The 22,597-nt window shown below is 46.7% G+C and overlaps 1 protein-coding gene across 8 annotated transcripts in view; it reads left to right on the top strand.

The window, feature by feature from the left end:
• The window catches only part of GJC2 (gap junction protein gamma 2), a 126,851-nt gene that overhangs the window by 80,287 nt on the left and 23,967 nt on the right, over positions 1-22,597 (top strand). The window contains exon 1 of one of the 8 annotated variants that reach the window (XM_048837385.2): positions 20,349-20,544. The exons of the other annotated variants lie outside the window; for them this stretch is intronic. The gene's annotated coding sequence lies outside the window, so the exon portion shown is untranslated. Of the gene's footprint in view, positions 1-20,348; positions 20,545-22,597 lie in introns of those variants that run through there. 8 annotated transcript variants of the gene reach the window in all.

Genomic DNA, 22,597 nt, shown 5'->3' with positions numbered 1-22,597 from the left:
TCTCTCACCTGGAGACCAGTTTTCACTAACTTTGATTAAACTAGCCGTTATCATTAGAGACTAGAGCTGATCAGAAAATTGTCAATGGATCAGTTTTCTGTCAGAAAATACAGTTTTGTCTAAATTGAAACATTTCATGGGACTGTAATGATTTGGATGAAATTATTGGTAGGAAAAAGGCTAAATGAATCATTTTGACTATCTTGTTTTGATAATATTGAAACGTTTCATTTTGACTTTATCATTTTGGTTAATTGTGTATAGACAGTTAATATTAAAAATATTGTCAATATAACATATACATAGTATATTTAATATTTCTTGTTTTGGCATTATCCAAGCGAAATGTTTTAGTTGGTTCTGAATTGAAGTTTTTCAGAATTTTCATTCTGTGGAAAATTTAGAAATTCCAGCTTTTCATTGTAAAACGAACCAAATGGAGACACGTTGGATTCTCCTGCAGAATGGAAATTCCTTTTTCCAACCAGCTCTAATAGAGACACAAGGTTCTGATCCTGATGGGAACTTGCCCAGAGTTCAGGAAATCCAGATCTAGGGTCCACGTTTTCAGAGTGCTTTTGGATGTACAACTTGATACACCTTTAAAGGGGCCTGGTTTTCAGACACATGCCCCTGTTGTGTGTTCTCCAGTTGGGCACCCAAAATCATGAGTCACTTATGAAAATTTTTGGGTCCAGGATTTTTGGTTGGGCCCTTTAAAGAACCAGCGGCCAATTACAGAGTTCTGAGCTGAGTAAAACTTTCCTCAGTTTCATCGAAAGAGTACTGATGGGTGCAAGGTAGTGACTTGAAAACAACAAATGATGTGGTGTTGACTGGTGCTGTGCAGATATGGGGGTTTGATTTGGGCCACTCTCTCTAGTTAAAAAGAGTTAATTGCTCTACCCTCTTCCTCTTTTGCACTGTGAAAAGATATCATGAGAAAGTGGATCCCAAAATGGGGTAAACTTTTATGTTGTGGATTTTTTAAATTCAGATGATCTTGAAGTTTTGACTAAGGACTTTGAATCATGTTCTCTTAGCATGAATCCTCATTATCCCAGAGCCTTGAAGAACATCCAGACATTTGGATAATGGGTAGTTTGGATAACTGGGAGCTGCAGCTGTGTACCACCGGCCCGAAACTAAAGCTCTTACATTGCGCTGGATCCTACTATCACAGAGGACATTACCAGCATCCTGTTAATCTGGTGTTTCAGTTAATTAGGTTTCAGTCATTGTCAGTGCAGGAACGGTGCCCCCAAAGTTAAACTATGCAAAATGCTATTTCTGCACCTCCTGCTGCTGTGGTTCCAAAAATCTCCCCTGCTGGTCTGATTCATCACCCAATAAATCACCCCTGGGCTAGGTACAAAGGGTGAGGAATACATAGCATCCAGAGAGGTTGCTGCTCTAATAATAATAATGCTTTGCATTTCCAAGGCACCTTTCATCAGTGGATCTCAAAGCACATTACTAGGGCCCTACCAAATTCACGGTCCATTTTGGTCAATTTCACAGTCATAGGACTTTAAAATTAGCCAATTTCACCATTTCAGGTGTTCACATCTGAAATTTCACAGTGTAGTAACTGTGGGGGGTCCTAACCCAAAAGGGAGTCATGGGGGAGGAGGGTGTCACAGGATTGCCACCCTCACTTCTGCGCCGCCTTCAGAGCTGGGCTGAAAGCCGCAGCCACGGAGCTTCCTGCAGCCAATTAGGTACCCAGAGGTGGGTCTGATCTCCTGCCAAGAGCAGCCGTGCAGGGGAAGAAGTCGTCCCATCCTTCCCCAGCCCGGGACTAGCAGCTGGAGCCCAGTGCCCGGTAGGAGCCCCTGGCTGGGATGCCCCCAGCCCTGCCCCTTCCCCTGCCCTCCAATAGCTAGACTCCACAGGGAAGATCTGATTTAATGGTCCATGACATATTTTTCATGGCCGTGAATTTGGTAGGGCCCTACACATTACCGATATGAATGAACTATCACTCACCATGCGCCCACGAGGTGGGTATGTATCATTATCGGAGATGGGCCAGAGTCAAATTCCCAGCACCGTCCACTTTGGAGAAGTCTGGATTCACACCCTCCCTTTGCAGCTCAAATACATCTTTAATTATTATCTCTGCGAGAACGGAAATTTTACCTTCTCTAAGAGCCTCACACTCCCTTGAGGGATGCTCACCAATGCTAAAGGAGTTCCTAAGTAAAGCACTTTTTTAAAAATGGCACTTTCTCTGACTTTTCGTCTTCTGACTTTAAGGCCAAACCCAGTGGTTTCTCACCCAAATGGCCACAAAATCAAGAGTTTTCCAAGCAGTCAAAGAGAATCATTACTTAAGGCTGCATCAGTCTTTCCCATTACTCAGACTGGTCGACGGTGTGGTATTAGCACGAACAAACAGCCCCAAATATTATGGCTGTTTTCTAGGGCTTGTATCGCAGCCTCTTGGTGGGTTTGGAGCTGACATGCAGGTTTTCTCAGTGTATCCCAGGCAGCCCTGAATCCCTGAGGGGCATCCTAACTTCCCTCCAACAGCACCTGTTCAGCATGGATGAGGAGCAGTGTGAACTGCCCTAGCATGATACAGTCTATTTGTACATAGCAAACCTCATTGCAAAGCCCTGGGGAGACAGAGTGGGACGTAAGCTAGAGAGAATGCTGAGCGGGGAGATTGAAAGTGAGGGGCAGGCTTGATGCTAAAGCCCCGTGTGACATTCAGAAATTCAGGGCAGCACCTCCAAACGCCAGCCCTCTTGTGCTGTCATCAGACGGAGGATCTCCCGCATGGCAAAGCACAGCCATCTCTGTAGGCCAGATCCCCTGCGGAATTCAGAGGCAGCAGTGAGGGTGCTCTGATGACGGCAGTGACAGGGGCAGTGACAAGAGATCTCAGGGAGGGCTAGAACCCCTCCAAGGACACCTCCTCTTAGGCACGTGTGGAGTGATTGATTATCCTTCACTGCAAAGGCAGCGGGAAAGCCCTGTCCAGGGCCCCTCCACATTCCGCAAACTGTTTGGTTTAGCTGATGGTGACTTCGGGGTTTGAATGAGTTCAGTGCTAGTAGAAGGTGTGGGATTCACAGGCCTGGGGGCTGCTGTCCTCTGTTTATCTACAGAAGACAAGGCGGGTGAGGTAATATCTTTGATTGGCCCAACGTCTGCTGGTGAGAGAGACAAGCTTTGCAAGCCACACAGAGCTCTTCGTCAGCGTCTCTCGCTCCCCAACAGACGTTGGGCCAATCAAAGATATCACCTCACCTACCTTGTCTCTCTAATATCCTGGGACCAGCACAGCTACATCTACACCTCATCTGTACGGCTGAGGTACAGAAATAATGCAAGTTTCAATGTACTACTCCTCCGGTGCACTTCCACCCTGGGATGGATGGACCACATCTAGAAACAAGAGAATCATTCAGGCTGTAGTCACTGCTGAGACAGTCAGCAAAGGCTGATAACTGAGACACATGCCATTGAACAGCCCACAGATAGCCATGACTTTTGGTTATTTTCAGTTTGGACTGGATTCAGACCAGTACGATAGAGGTATAAGGTGCTGCAGTCCATCACCAATCCCCTAAGCTAGTCAAGTCCCCTTTGGAGGGTCACTATTACTATTCACGTGTGTCACACAATGGCTCAGTGGGTCCATTGTGCTAGGCACTGCACATACTACTCCTGGGGGAATTCTGCACCAAAACATTAAAAATCCTGTGCACGGTATTTTAAAATTCTGCACAATTCTGCATATTTTATTTGTCAAAATAACACTACATAATCACACCAGTTTCAATTATTTTGGTAATTTATTTCAAAATAGCTATCAACAAGTATGTCTGTAACGAAACAGACAACCAAAAAGATTCAGGAAATGTTTTCTGACAAATAGATGCCTTACTAGGTGTATTAATACAGAACCTTGAGTAATAATTCATTTAAACGACAATACAGAAAAGTATTTCCTGCACCCCTCAGAAGCAGTGCAAAGGCTTGAAGGAGTCAGGGGTAATGGAAGAGCTGAGGGGGAGGGAAATAATTGCTGGAAGGAGCCTGGCAGTGAACCTGGAGGGTTGCTGGCTGTGGGTGGGAGAAGTATGGATCAGGGGTTTTTGCGGGGGGTTGGGGGGACGGGCGGGAGGGACTGTTAGGGAGCCTCCCCCATACAGACCCTGGCTGATCCCTAGCCTTTCCCATTCAGTCGGACAGATCTGCCCCTGTCCCCATGTGTCCCTGTGCCACCCTCCTCCATCCCCGATTTAGTTGGGGATTGGTCCTGCTTTGAGCAGGGGGTTGGACTAGACGACCTCCTGAGATCCCTTCCAACCCTGATATTCTATGATCCCCATGTACCCCCTCCACTCATCCAGCTGCTGGCACAGGTGGGGTCATGTGGCTGGTGGGGCGGGCGTCGGTGGAGCCATGCTGCTGGCGCTTTGGGGTTCTGTTCTTTTAATTCCACAGCATGAACCCTATAGCACCCTCCCTCAGATTGTGTATGTCCTGCTGGGAGAAGACTTCTGTGTATAAAATCTTCCTGACAGCTTAATGCACCATAGCTAATTATTGTTTATCCAGGGAGGCTTCTGAGCTTCTCCTACAATATATGTTTAGCTGTGTGCCAGACAAAATACTTGTAAAGTGTTTTGGTTCATTATCCCTTGGTAGGGATTTTTGTTCCATAGACAATACCTTGAACTCCAGAGTCTTAGTGTAACACGGACAGACCCCGGTCGTCGGAGGGCAGGATCGAACCTGGGACTTCTGGAGCTTATTGCATGAGCCTCTACTGCATGAGCTAAAAGCCAACTGCCTCTTAGCAAAGACTGTAGAGCAGACTCATTTTATCTCTCTCTCTCTAAGTGGTCTTGGTGCCACTAAATGGGATAGAACACCACACCCAGAAGGTGTGTGGGTTACATTGGCAGCTGATCCTACAGCCATAGCAGCAATTGATCTCACTGGGATTGACATGAGTTTGAAGGCTGCAGGATAGTGCTCCTCAGAAATACCCAAATCACTGGCAAAATAAATGACTGAGGCCCCAGTCCTGCAATGGGGCAGACTCCTGCACCCACTACTGAGCCCCAATGACTTCAGGGGACTGCTGCACAGAGCCACTTGCACAGTCTGGGCCTAAGGGGCTGATCCTGTGAGTTGCAAGCACCTCCTGGATGGTGCTGAGTGCCCTGCACTTGCATTGAGGAGGTTGATAGGAGGTCAATGGGAGTTAACAGCTCTCAGCACCTTCTTTCGCAATATAAGGGGCTGCTCTGATTTGCACCAGCTGGTGGTTGTCCCCAAAGGACCTTTTCCCAGCTGGGAGCTAACACACTGCACTCCAGCCACACCCCTTCCTGCCCCCAGCACACCAATTTTGCCAGGTCTGGGTCTGAGGAGTGTCAGAGGCAAGTTGTGTTGGCTCCGCAAACTACCCCAAGTCAGCTGGCCAGATCCAACTGTTCCTGGCCCCTTTGCACTGCATGACTGGCACAAAGTGGCAGAAAGTAAGTAGAGAATCTGGCTCTTAACGACTCTTGCAGGAGACTTTCACATTGGATTTGACAGCACAAGGCCCAGTTATACAAGTGAAGTTCCAGGCCCTTGGGAAGGGAAGGCAACCACTGCTAAGGCGGAAAAGTTCCTTTCCACTGTCATAGATTAAAAAGGCTCCCCTTTTCTGAAGCTGGGAACCCCGAAGAAGCCTGCCATCAAGATGGGGTGGGATCATGATTGTCATCCCAAGGATAGGCTTAGGATGGAGCTAAGATATGCAGGGGTTACCCTGAATTTGGGCGACGTTACTGTCTCTACACTAGGCTTTTTGTCCAATATTTCCCACCGTTGCTATCACTGGTGCAGCTTCACTGCTGGGAGTGCTAGGGGAGCCGGGGCTAGAGGCAGCCACCGGTGTTTTAACCATCACGTCATCTAGCCCCGCTCAGAGCAGGTCTACTCAGTGCTCACTACACCCAGGGGCTGTCGGCACCTTGTCTACATTAGCACTTACTGTCACTACCCCGGAAACATGCTCACCCCCGTCCGCGCCTGCTAAACTCCACAACTACACAGAGCTACACCAGGGAGTCAAATCCTTTTCCCTGGACACTCTCTGCAGCCTGCCCTCCTGCCCCGGGCGGCAGAACTGTACCAATTCCAGTGGCATAGTGCCTTCCCACCTGCACAGGGAGCAAGAATCTGACCTAATTTTGTGTCAGTTAGCTGCTTTAGCAACATCTGCACACAATAGTCTGCTCCAGAATTGGTTGCAGCACTGTCTATTAAGCACTGAGTGCCAATGCAATGTATAACCCTCTTCACAAACGCGATTGCTGCTTATAGTGGTGTCTGGATGATCCTCTTCATGATAACACAGTATTTATATTTTATAGCAAGGAATTGTGATCACCGGTGTCAATAAAATTGTCCACATGGCAGAGCCTAACCCAGACTAAAACTTCGCTTTGCTTAAACAACCTGGGCCTGATTCTGATCTCGTACACACTAGTCTAAATCTATGGATGTCAGTGGGAATTACTCTGCATTTACACCTGTATGACTAGGCGCCCTTTCTGGTTGTTCACAAGGGTAGCGAGTGAACATTTTAAGGTTATGTGGCAAACTGGCAAATGCAAGAAAACTTGTCCCAGCAACAGGGCCCAGTGGAGGCCAGTTAGGTAACAGCAAGATGGTATCTTGCTCTGTCTAAATAGCTTTGTCCCGAGGCAGCGTTCAGAGAGCACATCAAGTTCCTTTTAAAATCCAGGATCTTGTCTGCGCCACTTCTTTATTTTCCCCTGCCAAGTTCCAAACATTCCTGCTGGAGGCTTTGCTTGCCAAGTTTAACTCCAGTGCAAATTTTTGTAAGTGAACTACATACTAATGTAAAAATCATGACAACTTATTACAATGGCAGTTGCCAACAGAAGGAAGTGAAATAAAATCAACCAAAGAGTTACCTTGGTGTAGGGACAGAAATGGGCCAGATCCTCAGCTGGTGTAAATCAGCATCACTTCATTGAAGTCAGTGGAGGTGCACTGATTGATACCCACTGAGAGCCTGGCCCATAGAGCCAGATTCAGAGGTGACATGGGAGGCGGTGTAAAATAGACATCAATGAATCGGTCTGTGGTGGTTTAAACTGGTGTAATTGACACATCAGGGGGCCAGAAGAAGTTGTACGTTAGGCCATGTCTACACTACAGCTTATGACAGGTTTCAGAGGAACAGCCGTGTTAGTCTGTATTCGCAAAAAGAAAAGGAGTACTTGTGGCACCTTAGAGACTAACCAATTTATTTGAGCATGAGCTTTCGTGAGCTACAGCTTACTTCATCAGATGTATACCGTGGAAACTGCAGCAGACTTTATATACACACAGAGAATATGAAACAATACCTCCTCCCACCCCACTGTCCTGCTGGTAATAGCTTATCTAAAGTGATCAACAGGTGGGCCATTTCCAGCACAAATCCAGGTTTTCTCACCCTCCACCCCCCCACACAAATTCACTCTCCTGCTGGTGCTAGCCCATCCAAAGTGACAACTCTTTACATAATCAAGTCGGGCTATTTCCTGCATAGATCCAGGTTTTCTCACATCCCCCCCACCCCCATACACACACAAACTCACTCTCCTGCTGGTAATAGCTCATCTAAACTGACCACTCTCCAAGTTTAAATCCAAGTTAAACCAGAACATCTGGGGGGGGGGGGGGGTAGGAAAAAACAAGAGGAAACAGGCTACCTTGCATAATGACTTAGCCACTCCCAGTCTCTATTTAAGCCTAAATTAATAGTATCCAATTTGCAAATGAATTCCAATTCAGAAGTTTCTCGCTGGAGTCTGGATTTGAAGTTTTTTTGTTTTAAGATAGCGACCTTCATGTCTGTGATTGCGTGACCAGAGAGATTGAAGTGTTCTCCGACTGGTTTATGAATGTTATAATTCTTGACATCTGATTTGTGTCCATTTATTCTTTTACGTAGAGACTGTCCAGTTTGACCAATGTACATGGCAGAGGGGCATTACTGGCACATGATGGCATATATCACATTGGTGGATGTGCAGGTGAACGAGCCTCTGATAGTGTGGCTGATGTTATTAGGCCCTGTGATGGTGTCCCCTGAATAGATATGTGGGCACAATTGGCAACGGGCTTTGTTGCAAGGATAAGTTCCTGGGTTAGTGGTTCTGTTGTGTGGTATGTGGTTGTTGGTGAGTATTTGCTTCAGGTTGCGGCTACAGCTTATGTCGCTATGGGTTGTGAATAAACCACCACCCTGAGCGACATAAGTGTCAGCCACCTAAGTGACCGTGTGCACACCGCTATGGCGGTGGGAGAGCTGTCATCGCTTCTGCTGTTGGCGGAGGTGGTTTTATTATACCGATTGGAGAGCTCTCTCCTGTCGGCATCGAGCGTCTTCACCAGACACGCTGTACGTGTAGACATGGCCTTAGTGGGGGAGGGAGGAGTTGCCTAATTTAACATATGCCTCTTTTCCAACCACTTATTAGTTGCTTTTTCCACTACCCATCTCTCCTCCAGACAGGTAAGTCATACCAGCTCTGATTCAGTTAGACTCTGTAGGCTACCACCTTACACATCACTGAGCATATGTTGCCATGGCCTGCATTCCGAGAAGTCCTTAATACAAAACCTCCTCCAAATCTTATGCAGCAAACAAAAACCTTTTCTTTATTATGTTGCCACAACATATTTTCCCCTCCCTCTCTGCATGCAATCATTAATAGATACATGTAAACGAGATCATGAGATCTGATGAGATTACAAGTTTGGTTGACAAAGGTAGCTGCATGGAAGTAATATATTTAGGCTTTTGTAAGGCGTTTGACTTTAGTACCGCATGACATTCTGATTAAAAAGTAGCACGGTACAGTATCAACAGACCACATGTTAAATGGTTTAAAACTAACTGCCAGTCTCAAAAAGTAGCTGTCCATGTGGAATAATCCCGTAGTGGGGTGTTTCTAGTGCGGTTCCACAGGGTCTGGTGCTATGCCCGATACTATTCAACATTGTCACCAGCCAGATGGAAGTAAAGATAAAACAACTGATGGCAAAAGTTGAGAACGACATAAAGGTTGGCAGAGTGGTAAATAAATGAGGACAGGGCAATCGCACAGAGAGCGATCTGGATCAGTTGGCAAGATGGGCCAAACTGCATTTTAATAAAACCTAATGCAAGTTTCATCCATCTAGGAATGAGGACTGCAGGCCAGACCTACAGAATGGGGGGCTGTATCCTGGAAAGCAGGGACTCTGAAAAGGACTTATGGGTCAGAGTAGACAAGCAACTGAATATAAGTTCCCAGAACCATGCTGTGGCAAAAAGCTAATGTAACCCTTGGATGCAGGGGTGCTGGAACAATTTGTATAGTGGGGGGTGCTGAGAGCCATTGAACCAAACTGTAAACCCTGCATATGATGGAAACCACTTCAAGCCAGGGGATGCAGCAGCGCCCCTAGTTCCAGCACCTATGCTTGGATGTATAAGGAAGGGAGTAGTGAGTAGGGGCAGGGTAGTGATTTTGCCTGTGTGTGTGGCGTTGGACAGACCAATACTAGGATACTGTGTACGGTTCTGATGTCCGCATTTTCTAAAGGATATTTAAAAACTGGAGATACAGGACCCACAAAAAAGTCTTACAATGAGAGATTTAAGGAGCTCAGTCTATCTTATGAATCAGAAGATCAAGAGTAGAATTGATTAGTGTATGAATACCTCCAAAGAGAAAGTACTGGATACTAAAGGGTTTTTTAATCTAGCAAACAAGGCAGAACAAGAACCAATGGCTGGAAATTAAAGATAGACAAATTCAAAGGAGAAATTAGGCACAGATTGTTAACCACTGGAAGAAACTACCAAGGGAAGTGGTGGATGTTCCATCTCTTGATGTCTTCACAACAAGACTGGATGCCTCTCTGGAAGATACCAAACACAAGCTATTGGGCTCAATGCAAATGTAACAGGGTGAAATTCTATGGCCTGTCATATGCAAGAGGTCAGACTAGAAGACCCGTTAGTCCAGCAGTGGGTAAACTTTTTGGCCTGAGGGGCACGTCGGGGTATGGAAATTGTATGGCGGGCCATGAATGCTCACAAAATTGGGGGTAGGAGTGCGGGAGGGGGTGAGGGCTCCGGCTGGGGGTGCAGGCTTTTGGGGTGGGGGCAGAAATGAGGAGTTCATCGTGTGGGAGGGGGCTCTGGGTTGGGGTGTGGGGGGCAGTGAGGGCTCTGGGGTGGGGCTGGGGATGAGGGTTTGGGGTACAAGAGGGGGCTTTGGGCTGGGATCGAGGGGTTCGGAGGGTGGGAGGGGGATCAGGAATGTGGCAGGGGATTGGGGCATGGGGGGGCAGGATCAGGGGTGCCGGCTCCAGGCAGTGCTTACCGCAAGCAGCTTCTGGAAGCATGTCCCCCCTCCAGCTCCAAGGCTCAGCCAGGCAGCTCTGCGCACTGTCCCGTCCGCAGGCGCCACCCCTGCAGCTCCCATTGGCCAGGAACTGCAGCCAATGGGAGCTTTGGGGGTGGCGCCTGCAGACGGGACAGTGCGCAGAGCTGCCTGGCAACTCCTCCATGTACTACGCAGGAGCTGGAGGGGGGTCATGCCGGCTGCTTCCTGGGAGCCAAGTGGAGCGGGGCAAGCCCCCAACCCCACTCCCCGGCTGGAGCGCCGGAGTGGGGCAAACCCCCAACCCCGCTCCCCAGCTGGAGCTGAGGGCCAGATTAAATGGTCTGACGGGCTGGATATGGCCCATGGGCCGTAGTTTGCCCACCCTGGCGATAGTCCCTTTTGGCCTTAAACTCTATGAATCATTCACACCCCTTTGTGTTTGCATGAGAAGCAGTTCTTGAAACAATAAGGATACTGCCAGGAAGAGATGAGTTCAGGAAAAGTAGGAAGTATTTCAGGAAGATACTGCAGTTCCCTAAAGCACATGTTTACATCCGAAGAAAATCTCTGTTGAAAAGCCATTTTTGGAACAGCAATGCCTCCAAGAAACAGCTGTGGTTTCCTGAGTTCAACTAAGGCACTGCATGTCCGCAGTTTCAAAGAGGGACATGAAATTTACAAGACTATGGCTGAAGTCCGACTAGCTCAATATGTGCTTGATTTATTTATGTTCACCATGTACAATGAGTCAGTGCTGTGATATCATTATTACTGTGTCTATTCCGGGAGTTCCTCGAGGCGTCATTGTGCTAGGCACTGTACACCACAGAATCATAGAAACGTAAGGCTGGAAGGGACCTCAAGAAGTCATTATATCCAGCCCCTAGGACCAAGTGTCCTTAAAAACCTCCAATGACAGGGATTCCACAATCTGTCTTGGAAGCCTGTTCTGGATCTTAGCTACCCTTAGAGTTAGAAAGTTTTTCCTAATATCCAACCTCCATCTTCCTTGCTGCAGATTAATCCAATTACTTCTTGTCCTACTTGTAACCCACACACCTTCTGGGTGTGGGGTTCTGTCCCATCTAGTGGGACTGAGACCACTGAGAGAGAGAGAGAGAGAGAGAGAAAATGAGTCTGCTGTACAGCCTTAGCTAACAGGCTGTTGGCTTTTAGCTCATGCAGTAGAGGCTCACGCACTAAGCTCCAGACGTCCCCGGTTCGATCCCGCCAGGATCTGTTGGTGTTATACTACCATCACTGGAGATGGAGAACAATTGAACCCAAGCCCTCATTATAACAGCCCTTTACATATTTGCTCAGTCTCCTTTTCTCTAGATTAAAATGTCCTTTTTATAAAAAAAAAATCTTTCCTCATAGGTCAAGTTTTCTAAACCTTTGATCATTTTTGTTGCTCTCCTCTGGACTCTCTCCAATTTGTCCACATCTTCCCTAAAGTGTGACACCCAGAACTGGACACAGTACTGCAGCCGAGGCCTCACGAGGGTTGAGTAGAGCAGGACAATTACCTCCCATCTTACATATGACACCCCTATTAATACACCTCAGAATATTAGCCTCTTTTTGCACCTGGAAGGGACAGTAGCCGCCTCTGTGCAGAACATTTGCTCTGCCAAGGGAGTCTTCCAAAGAGCATGTTACGATAAAAACACCAGTTTCTCTTGTCTCTCTCTCCAGGCAGATAAAATGCCCTTCATCCAGGCTGCAGAATGGCGGGGCTTGACTCACAGTGGGACTTGGGCTCTTATCCATCCCCCTAGCAGGGTGCTAGAGCTTGGGTCCTGAGTGCTTGCTGACCTGAGTCAGGCTGTGTGTATGGACAGAAGGGAAGCTTGGGCTGAAACCTGAGTCAGAAGTTGGGGTTAGTGTAGACATACCTGTAAAGGCCAGTGATAGAATAAAATGCCTGTAGGGAAATTTCTAATCTTAGGCAATTTTTTCCATTTGTCTCAATTGTTTGAATTCAAGAATACCTGTTCCACTGCCATAAAATTCCATTGTCACCTAAGCCTTGGTCAAAATTAAATTAAAACAAACCTTCACACTTGAGTTTTTCATATTTCATTTTGATTTTGTGAAACTGATCCAATTTCCCCCACTCCCCCCCAAACAGGTGAAATTTCATGGGCTTTCAGTTGATAAGTAGGATTGTTATTTGAGTGAAGATTTGATGAAAGGGTCCTTAACACATGTAACTGGAATGAATGAAAATCCAGAAGAAGATTATAAAAATTAATATATTTTTCTAATGTGAGCTACGTGATATAGAGATTCATAGATTTTCAGGCCAGAGTGGATTATTATGATCATTATTCTGACCTCTAGCATAATACCAGGACAGAGAATTAGTTTTATTCTTCTCCCATAGAGAATAGTAATTGAATTACTATTAGTGTTTAATTGGAATTCTATAGAGGACTACAAAATCATGAATGGTGTGGAGAAAGTGAATAGGGAAGTGTTATTTACCCCTTCACATAACGCACGGACCAGGGATCACCCAATTAAATAATAGGCAGCAAATTTAAAACAAATGTAAGGAAATAGTTCTTCATACAATGCACAGTCAACCTGTGAAACTCATTGCCAGGGGATGTTGTGAAAGCCAAACGTATAAAAGGGCTCAATAAAGAACTGGATAAATTCATGGAGGATAGGTCCACCAATGGCTATTAGCCAAGATGGTCAGGGATTTGACACCATGCTCTGGGCGTCTCTAAACCTCTGACTCCCAGAAGCTGGGACTGGATGACAGAGGATGGATCATTCAATCGTTGCCCTGTTCTGTTCATTCCCTCTGGCGCTGGCCACTGTCAGAAGACAGGATACTTGGCTAGGTGAGCCACTGGTCTGACCCAATATGGCCATTTTTATGTGTTATCCATAGCAGGTAAGGTGCTTAGTTATCTAAAGGTATTTCTTCATTGCCAAGCAAGAAAGTGTGTTCTTAACATGGGTTAAAATAGCAGTGAAGACATGGCAACTCAACCTGTAACTTGTGTTAGCAACTTGAGTTAAAGCCCAAGGCAGACCGGGGTTGAACTCCAGCTGCCAGCCTGAGTTAAAAGCCGAGTTGCTGTGTCTTCACTGCTATTTTAACCCGAGTTAGCTAACCCATGCTAAGAACACACCTTTGTTTTTTTCCCCATAGAAGACATACCCTAAAATAAATACCTATAGATTGGTGCTTTAGAAATACAGTGGCGGGATGGATGGACAGATGACAGCCACTCTTTCAGTACATTCATTGTCCCTTTTTTATTTTTCCTTTTTATTTAATTCCAAGCTTTAATTACAGCCCAGAACATGGAAGAATTGAACAGACAAAAGGTGCCTATTACTGTTTCGGTCTTTGTGCATTTTATTCATGGCTAGAAAAGCGACGCCTTGTGGCATCAGGTCTGCATTGTTTTGTGTTTACTTTCTGCCGTGAACGAAAGACGACACAAACTGTTTACAGCAGTATGCATATTTCTGGCATTCTCAGTTCTTATCTCTGGATATAAGCAGAAAATCACTGGTATCCATAAGACCTGTTGCTTTTGGTGATATGAATCGAGCGAAAGCATGACGACTTGATTTTCCCATTGCCTTGCACCTTGGGTAGTCATGTATTCTTGTGCCATGTGACTACAAAATGGCTATAAAACACTGTCATTTTGATTTGTTTTACACCTATCTTGCACTCAATTTGCACAGATGTAAATGGCAACACGTACTGCACAGAAAGACTAAGCCCTGGTCTACACTACAGGGTTAGGTCAAATTTAGCTGCGTTAGGTTGATTTTAAAGTGAACATGTCTACACAACCAACCCCTTTCCGTCAACTTAAAGGGCTCTTAAAATTGACTTCTATACTCCTCCCCGGCAAGGGGAGTAGTGCTAAAACGGACCTTGCTGGGTCGAATATGGGGTAGTGCAGACACAAATCGACGGTATTGGCCTCCAGGAGCTATCCGAGAGTGCTTCATTGTGACCACTCTGGACAGCACTTTGAACTCCGATGCACTAGCCAGGTACACAGGAAAACCCCCGGGAACTTTTGAATTTCATTTCCTGTTTGGTCAGCATGGCGAACTCAGCAGCACAGGTGACCATGCAGTCCCCCCCGAATCGTAGCACGTAGAATGTTTCTACGCTCCCCCCCATCATCTCCATCCCTGAGGTTATCGCAGATTAGAAGGCGAAAAAACCGCACTCACGATGACATGTTTTCCGAGCTCATGCAGTCCTCCTGCACTGATAGGGCACAGCTTAATGCATGGAGGCATTCAGTGGCAGAGGCCAGGAAAGAATTAAGTGAGCGTTAAGAGCGGAGGCAGGACGAGATGCTGAGGCTAATGGGGGAGCAAACGAACATGATGAAGCATCTGTTGGAGCTTCAGGAAAGCCAACAAGAGCACAGACCCCCACTGTATTCAGTGTGACGGGGTTGGGACTCACTCACTCCTGCTGTTGACTCCGGGAATTAGCTCAGTTCATGCAGAGCGCCCTCTGCCGGTGGTGTCCCATCCGTCTCTCACCCTAGATTGGCGTCTCGACCCGCGTTGCTCCCAGCACCCTCTTCAGGATACTGCCCTCCGGCAGTGCCCACTACTCTGGACTCACCTACTTCCAGGGGTTTGGTGTTATCAGCAGTCCTTCTCTTCACCCCAGCCACAATGGCCAACCACATCCCCAAAGTCTAACCCCTTTTGGCAGGGGTCTGGTGCAGTCCGTGATGGCCACTCCTAACGGCCAGGTGGAAGTGCAAGGGGCGGACCAAGGCCCACCCTCTACTTTGGATCCTGACCCAGGGACCCTTTGGCAGCAGCCTTCCTGCCTGCCCTCCTTCTCTCCCTTTGTCCATCTCTCTCCCTGGGCCATTTCCCCTACAGCCCCTTTGCACCAGCTAGGCCCTTTTTCGCAGGGCCCAGGGCCCACAGCACAGCACAGCACAGCACAGCCCAGCCCAGCCCAGCCCAGCCCAGCCCAGCCCAGCCCAGCCCAGCCCAGCCCAGCCTGCTAGTTTCCTCCAGCAGGAGACAGACCTTCAAACACTAAAGGCCTAGGAGAGACTACCTGCGCCCTTCCTGGGCAGCCTTTATATAGGGCCTAGCCTAGCCCTGATTGGCTGGCTGTAATACTGGCCCTGATTGGCTCTCTAACAGGCCCTCCCTGATTGGCTGCCGCCTTGTGCAGCCGCTCTGGCCTGTTGTAGCCCAATCTGACATGGGGGTGGGGCACTGCCCCACCACAAACTGCCTACCCTCCTCCCCATGTTCCATAGCCTCCTCACCCAGAGGCCCAAGAATGTGGGGCAGGAGACTCCGGGCACCCAGCCACTCCACTCCAGAGGATGGCCCAAATGACAGAAGGCTGTCATTCAAAGAGTTTGATTTTTAGTGTGGCTTCAGTAAGCAATGTGGCCTTGTCCTTTCCTCCTCCCCAACCCCATCCGGACTTCCTTGTCCATTATCTCATTTTTTTTAATTAATAAAGAAAGAATGCATGGTTTCAAAACAATAGTTACTTTATTTCGAAGAGGGGAGGGTGGTTGGCTTACAGGGAATTAAAATAATCAAAGGGGGTGGGTTTGCATCAAGGAGAAACACACACAATTGTCACACCAAAGCCTGGTCAGTCATGAAACTGGCTTTCAAAGCCTCTCTGATGCACAGCGCACCTTGCTGTGCTCTTCTAATTGCCCTGGTGTCTGGATGCTCAAAATCGGACACCAGGCGATTTGCCTCAACCTCCCACCCCACCATAAACATCTCCTCCTTATTCTCACAGATCTTATGGAGCACACAGCAAGCAGCAATAACAATGGGAATGTTGGTTGCTCTGAGGTCTGACATAGTCAGCAAGCAGCACCAGCGGGCTTTTAAACATCCAAAGGCACATTCTATCACCATTCTGCACTTGCTCAGCCTATAGCTGAACTGCTCCTTACTACTGTCCAGGCTTCATGAGCCATGGGAGCAAGGGGTAGGCTGGGGTAGGTGCGACCGCGCGGTGCTGCTGGCTGAGAGAGCAGCCTGAGGCAGAAGCCTCCAGCTCGTATGATATTCCAGGCAGGACTGAATCTCCATGAGATGAAACTTAAAGAAGAGAATGACCTGGAGTCTTTGGCTCCCATTTGGTGATCTAAGAGGAGGATAGCCATGTCTGTCCAGGCGCCCCTGATCGACCTCACCAAGGTCTGCCAGGAGCACCCAGGAGACGTACAACGGCTATCAGTCCCACTGCACCGTCTGCTGCGAAGGCAAGGAGCTGCTGCTATGTAGCAATGCAGTACCACGTCTGCCAGCAGCACCCAGGAGACATACAGTGAGCTGAGCGGGCTCCATGCTTGCCGTGGTATGGTATCTGCACGGGTAACCCAGGAAAAAATGCGTGAAACAATTGTCTGCCGTTCCTTTCACAGAAGGAGGGAGGGAGGGGGGCCTGACGACATGTACCCAAAACCACCCGTGACAATGTTTTTGCCCCATCAGGTATTGTGAGCTTAACCCAGAATTCCAGTGGGCAGCGGCGACTGTGGGAACTGTGGGATAGCTACCCACAGTGCACCGCTCTGTAAGTCGATGCTAGTCACGGTAGTGAGGACACACTCCACCGACTTAATGCGCTTAGTGTGGACATACGCAATCGACTGTATAAAATGGGTTTCTAAAAATCGACTTTTATAAAAGCGGCCTAATTTCCTAGTGTAGATATACCCTTAGTATAAATTGATGGAGCACTATTAGTCTGGTGAAAAGACAGGAGACTGGTGCCAGGCTATTAGGCCTTTCATCTCTAGGTCACTGCTTCAACTCCAACAGGATCTGTAGTGACTGGAAGTCATACTCAGCTGGTGGCTATTAATAAATAACTAATAATACTTTTTGCTTGTGTACAGCTCGGGTCTTGCCCCCAGTGGAGTTAATGGCCACTTTGCCATTGTCTTTAGTGGGAGTGGGAGCATGCCAATCATACCTTTCATCTGAGGATCTCAAAGCACTAAATGAAGAGAGATATTGGATGGTCTGTGTGAAATGAGTTTGGGGTTTCTGTTCAGCTGCCAGTGGATAGGTGTCCCATTATAACTGTACCACAACGCCACCATTATTACCAATGATCAGCACATTGGCTGGCTGTGCCAGAAGATGTGGGCCAAGGACTGAACTCCCATCTCATCCCTAGAGCTGGTCCCTCCAGCTCAGGACTGAGGCTCATTCGGAGAGCAGTGGGGACATGTTACGGTCTGATGCACAATCCCCAAACACAAGGAAATCGAAGCAAGATGCGCTGGGAGGTGGTCAATCAAAACATATAATAACCATGAAACGGCTAAGTCAGCAACAGTCTGAGCAAACATAATAACAGGCCAAACGCGTCCACGCACACACACACACAAGTCATCCCAGGGCAGGGGGGAGTTCACTCTGCTGTTGCCCATGTTGCCTTCATTGGGAACCAGGCATGTGCACTCAAGGGCAGAATTTGGCTGTAGGCATGTTGCAAAGTGGGTTTGTCGTGTTGTTCGTGTTCTTGCTTTCAGCTGAGCTCCTATCCAGGCATGTCAGATCTGTCACAAAAGGTTCCATTTGGAGCCTGTTGAGACATGAGGTGTCATTATATTGTTTGAAGCATTGCTATTCAGTACAAAGAATGTAGCCCCACTTCTGCCTCTGTAAGAAAGAGTGCGGTGGCTGTCGAATCAAAGCAGCATTCTGTTCTAGCTGCTTAGGCCTGTTTCATTTCTGTTCCCTGGCAACTTAGCTATTGGGGGCACCACTGGCCATATCACCAATGATTTGCAGCATTTATCAGCCCACAGACTCCTGTATTCAGGTAACTGCAGACAAGACCATGGGCTCTTTTGGGATCCAGACTGGATTCTGGTAGCCATTACAGCCTTGGTCTGTGCACCAGTTAGGTTTCATTAGCTAAGCACGGCTGGCCTGATAAGTACTTGGATGAGTGATCCAAGGAGCCATGAGGTGCTTTGGGGGGTTGACTCAGTATGTGGCCCACTTCCTTCTGAAACTGACCCAATACCCCAGCACGATGCTTCGGGACAATGTGCTTCTAGGGGTGCTGCCTTCCAGATGAGACCTAAACCCAAGGCCATGACTACTTAAGATCATGAAAGATCCCATGGACTTTTTCTCAGACTTAAGTGTGTTTACCCCAGTGGCCTGGTCATATTTACATTCATGCACCTCACATTTCCCCTGTATTGTCAATTGGATATAGAGTTCTTTTTCACTTCCTGTCCCTGGAGATGGCTGCATTTGAGAGATGGGTTAAATGATCCCTGTGTGTCGTGTGTATATTATTTTAACTGTAAAGACTCTGAGACCTTCTGCATGAAAATCACAGTAAGATGCTGTAAGACTTTGCATCCTCCCGCTGCAAAACCACAGGTGCTGAGAAGAGCTAAAGGAGAATCCCTGGTAGCAGTAGAGGGCTTATGACAAACAGACAATAATTTCCAACACCATCCAGTAGAGGATGGTGGTGCACGTATATGCTAGACAGTGCATTATACTGTTAATATTATCAGTTGAAACCACTATGCCATCTCCTTGAACTGTTCCAAAAGGTGCTCTTACTTTTAAAGAATGTGTTAACATAAATGGAACCTTCATATCTCTTTGGGGGTTTTGTAATGTTGCAGTGTGGACACTCAAGCACAGGCTTGGAAACACTGAGTCCACAAGCCTGGATCTCACAGGCTTGGATTTACAAAGCTGTGTCGTACCCATAGTTACTTATCTCCCTCTCTGGCTAGCATTGCATTTTGGAGTGTCTTTTCCCCTCTCTAATTCTTTGTTGACTCTCACTGTTGCTTCCTGTCTTCTGCACAGGAATTACCTTCTATGCAACGTTTCAGAGTAGCAGCCGTGTTAGTCTGTATTTGCAAAAAGAAAAGGAGTACTTGTGGCACCTTAGAGACTAACCGATTTATTTGAGCATAAGCTTTCGTGAGCTACAGCTCACTTCATCGGATGCATCCGATAAAGTGAGCTGTAGCTCACGAAAGCTTATGCTTAAATAAATTGGTTAGTCTCTAAGGTGCCACAAGTACTCCTTCTATGCAAACTTTCTGCCTTACCTTTCCGTCTATTCTTAGCTACTATAGTGAAACCAAATCCTGATCCCATTGAAGACAAAATGGCAAAAGTCCCATTGACTTCAGTGGGGAAAGGATGTAGCCCTGAGATGGGCAGTATGATGGATTACAGTGCTTGGTTTCTTTTTAATTTGGAGCTTTGCGTTGGATTTCATATAAACTCTGATTTCCCACCTTCCCCCCACCCACCCACTTCTGAGAATAAGCCAAGAAGCCAGGCATAGTTTTCAAAGTCTCCTAGAATCCTTGGTACTGCCTACAAAGGGAATGGCAAAAGTCTGCATTCTGCTTGAATACTGAGATCTCAAACAGCGTGAGCTTTTAGACAAATGCAGTGCTCACTTCAGAGGAAGCCTAAGTCATTAGCACAGTGCAGAATGGCCTGAAATGGTTTTTTCTTATTAAGGTGTCTTTTTGTTTTCCACACATGGATCTTTCATCGACATATGTTTTCCATATGTTCCTTATTAGTCATGCTTTCTATCTCACAAATCTGTTACTGATGCCATGAACTTATGCAATTAACTTGCTTAAGAAAAACACAGCGAAATTCCAGGCAGTATCCCGAGGAAAGCACTGGGCAATGGATTTTTTAAAATGTTTTTACTCCTGCTTGTGTAGCATGTTCCACCTCCTCGCACCGTTGGAGTCCCTTGTGAATGAGGACACTGGAATTCATTCCTACATGCTCTATTCAGTCTTTGTTCAGAGACCTTCCTATAGATATCAGAGAAGGGGGAGGAGGGAAAATGAGACATTGCTTTTAGCTGTTTTCCTGACTCGTACAGGCAGGATTCTCGGGGGATGGGCGCTTAGCTGTCAGAGAGGCGGAGACCGACAGGATGTTTAAATACTTACCATAAAGTCTCCTTCCAAACTGGCAGGGTATAGGTTTGGGGAGACGTCAGTACGTTTGTCTAAGGAAAGGAAAAGGACACGGATAGCAGGAAACTTTCTGATCCTTGGTTGCTGGGAGAGCCCTCAGCAAGAAACACAATGTCTCCGTGAGTAGCTTTTCCATAGCACTTTCCCTTCAGTTTAAACGACTGTACAATGCTTTGTGTACGGGAAAAGAGCAAGAGGGTGAAAAGATTGGCTTGGAAAATCAGGAGAGAACTCTGGCTAGCAGAAACATTTGTCTTATTTCACTTATTTTAGCATCTATTTTAAGAGTTCCCCTTTAGTTCCAAATTCTCTTCTTGGTTACACTGTATGACCCCACAGTGTAGCCTGCACTGATGTAAACGAGAGGAGAATCTGAACCCTCAAGCCAGCCCTTGCTCTCAGTTACTTTTTCACCCACATAAGGGCTTGATCCAAAGTCCATTGAAGTTGGTGAAAAGATTCCCATTGATTGTAATGGGTTTTGATTAGGCCCTAAAGGAGTAAAATCTGACCCCCAGTCTGTGTTTAGTTATCTAGGAATGAAACAGTTACTCTGTGTGCATTTTGTAGGCTGAATTTGATTTTTGATTCATAGATTTTAAATCCAGAAGGGACCATTCGATGATCTAGTCTGAGTTCAATAGTAGGGAAGGTATGTAATCTATTCCTCCTACCCACCAGTGCAGAATTGTTCCTTACTCTTTTTGTCCAGTGTGAGTGGACTACGTAGGCTCTTATATTGTACAGTGAAGATACATAGGTGCCTATATGGAAAATACGTACTGTTTTTCTTTTTTGACAGCATGCATCACTGGAAGATGGTACATGACATTTTCAGACTGTTGTCCTGTTTGTTAAGCTAAATTGATGTGATCATATCCTACGATGGAAACTGGGTTTTATCTTATAAGTTCTTTGAAAATGTAAAGGGAATATTTAAAGAAACAACCTTATGATTAAAGCCTTCGCAATTATATTTGGCAGCTGTATAGTTTCCTCGGTTGAACAGTTGCAAAAAGCGCCCCCAAATTAAACTGAGCATTACAACTGGAGATCAAATGTTCCAAGTGTCTCTTCTCATTGTCTCCTGGGCTGGTTATATTACTCACAGCTATTTTGCCTGGAAAGGTGGGTGGACTCATAGCATTATAACATGGCTGTTGGGATGTATGAATTTGCCTGGTTCTTCCAGCATGATGGAGGCAAAAGTATTGCACTGGGAATTAAAGAAGCTACTACATGCAAAATTAGTCCCTAATCCCGCATACATTTACATACGGAGTTAAGGGTTTGCAGGAGCTTTAAAATACACGGGGCTCAATTTTTGCTGATAACCGAATAGTTTGTTAAAAGTTTACATTGACTATTATAGGAATCAAATAAGAGGGTTAATTGCCTGTGGTCAGAAACCATTATTCCTTAATTAATTCAATTACTTTGCAATCTCCCCCCCCACACACACACACATACACCATTTGGCTTATGAACATTTAAAAGAGTTTAAGTCTCCCAAATCTGCTTCCACTGGCATTAATGGGAAGTTTGCCAATGACTTCAGAGAGAACAGAATCAATTCCTTAAATCCTTGCTCTGCAGTCTGACCTTGTAACCATATTGGTCGAATCCTGCCACCAAATTGCTGCCACCCCATTTTAATTGCCACCCCAAGCACCTGCTTGGAAAGCTGGTGCCTGGAGCCAGCCCTGCTAGGAAGGGTGTATATTTGACTGAGGAAGGGCACGAGGAATATTTTTGATGGTAAACCACAGTTGACTGAAAGTCTGAATCCCATTTAATGAACAGTGAATTAAAAGGCAATACTCTATAGTCCCACTGGCAGCCCAGCAGCCGCATCCAGCCCACAGGACAATTCACTCCAGTCCTCAAGGCATCTGCTCCCACAGCAGCAGCTACCTGGAATATAGGGAGCATCGCAGTGAAATGTGGCACGTGCCAGAGACCCGTACCACAAAATGGTGTCCTCCGCACGGCGTGACCTCTCATGTATGGTGCGTACGAGGATACACCGCATGGAGGACGCCGTTTTGTTTCTGTATATGGCCCGCGGAGGTGCCACACAACTGTGCATGCAGCCCACGTCACTGAAGAGGTTGGACCATCCAAACTGGGGCCCGATTTTTGAAGTAGCCTCTAATTTTGTGCTTGCAATGA

This window comes from Caretta caretta, chromosome 2 (assembly GCF_965140235.1).
Source record: "Caretta caretta isolate rCarCar2 chromosome 2, rCarCar1.hap1, whole genome shotgun sequence".
NCBI classification, from domain to species: Eukaryota; Metazoa; Chordata; order Testudines; family Cheloniidae; genus Caretta; species Caretta caretta.
Note: the sequence above shows the minus strand (reverse complement) of the source record. Positions and strands in the feature narration are given on the sequence as shown.